Source organism: Helianthus annuus, chromosome 4, assembly GCF_002127325.2.
Source record: "Helianthus annuus cultivar XRQ/B chromosome 4, HanXRQr2.0-SUNRISE, whole genome shotgun sequence".
In the NCBI taxonomy this organism is placed as follows: domain Eukaryota; kingdom Viridiplantae; phylum Streptophyta; class Magnoliopsida; order Asterales; family Asteraceae; genus Helianthus; species Helianthus annuus.
In genome coordinates, this window is record NC_035436.2 from 149,307,146 (window position 1) to 149,308,912 (window position 1,767).

Consider the following 1,767-nt stretch of genomic DNA (forward strand, 5'->3'; position numbering starts at 1 on the left):
CACTTAAACTGGATTTATGACAAGTTTTTGGTTAAACATTTTCTTAAACCTAAGTCATGAATCCTGTTTTTCATAAAACCTATGTACTCGCCGGCATTTTTATGTTGACGTATTTTCACATGTGTTTCAGGTATAGTAGTTGGTGTTATATGATGATGATGTTGGTGTAGGTGTATGCTCACATAGGAATGGACGAGGCCTTAGTGACATTAAAAGATGCAAGACTAGTTAATTATGTTATGTTTCTTTATTGCTAAGACATTGCAACTCACTTGATTTAATAAAATGAAACAATTTATTTCATGGTTATGAAACAATGGTTCTGTTACAACACTCCCCGACGTTTCCGCCACGTTTTGTTGTTTTACGTGGTCGGGGTGTGACATCGAGTCTGTAGGCGACTTTTCCGATTCTTTCCAGAATCCTAAAAGGTCCAACATATCGAGGCGCGAGTTTCCCTTTCTTGCCGAATCGGACTACACCCTTCCAAGGTGATACCTTTAGGAGTACGTAGTCACCAACTTCAAATTCCAGGGGCTTGCGTCTTTTATCGGCGTAACTTTTCTGTCTGTTCCGAGCTTTTACCAAGTTGTCTCTTATCTGGTGGATTTTGTCAGTCGTTTCTTGTAGAATCTCGGGACCGGTTAGTTGCGAGTGAATCGACATCTTCTACCATACAAAGCCTCGAAAGGTGCCATTTGAATGCTGGCATGATAGCTGTTATTGTACGAGATTCCACCAATGGCAGGTGTTTGTTCCAACTACCACCAAAATCTATAACACACGCTCGGAGCATGTCTTCAAGAGTACGGATCGTTCTTTCAGTCTGCCCGTCGGTTTAAGGGTGGAATGCAGTACTCAGATTAAGCGACATACCAAGGGCCGCTTGAAACGTTTCCCACAATCGCGAAGTGAACCGAGCGTCACGATCTGAAATGATGTCACGAGGCGTACCATGATTACGAATGATCTCGTCGGTGTAGATTTGGGCTAGTCGCTCCACCTTGTAGTCTTCTCGTATAGGCAAAAAGTGGGCTGACTTTGTTAGACGATCAACTATGACCCAAATACTGTCGTGACCTGATGGCGTGGGCGGGAGCTTTGTTATGAAATCCATAGCTATACTCTCCCACTTCCATATAGGTATCGGCGGTTGTTCGAGTAAGCCAGAAGGTCTTTGATGTTCAGCCTTGACTCTTGCACAAGTTAAACAGCTTCCAACGTACAGAGCGATATCCCTTTTCATACCCGGCCACCAGTACTTATAACGCAGGTCCTGGTACATCTTGTCTGCACCGGGATGAATAGAATATCGGGACTTGTGGGCTTCGTTCATGATAATCTTTCGCAAATCGGTCCGCTTAGGGATCCAGATTCGGTCCAGATAATAGAATATCCCATCTGGTTTGCTTACTAACTGAGCTCCATCGTGATAGATCCTTTCTTTCTTCAATGTTCGCTCGTTAAAGCAAGCATGTTGAGCTTCTCAGATGAGGGTTTCGAGGTTGTGCCGTGCTTGGATGTTTCGAGTACTGAGCACGTAACTCTTTCTGCTGAGAGCGTCAGCAACCACATTCGCCTTGCCTGGGTGATAACGAATCTCACAGTCGTAATCATTGAGAAGTTCTACCCATCGGTGTTGACGCATATTAAGCTCTCTCTAATTAAAGATGTGTTGTAAACTCCCGTGATCAGTGTAGATTGTACACTTAGTGCCATACAGGTAGTGTCGCCAAATCTTCAATGCAAAGACAACCGCGCCTAGCT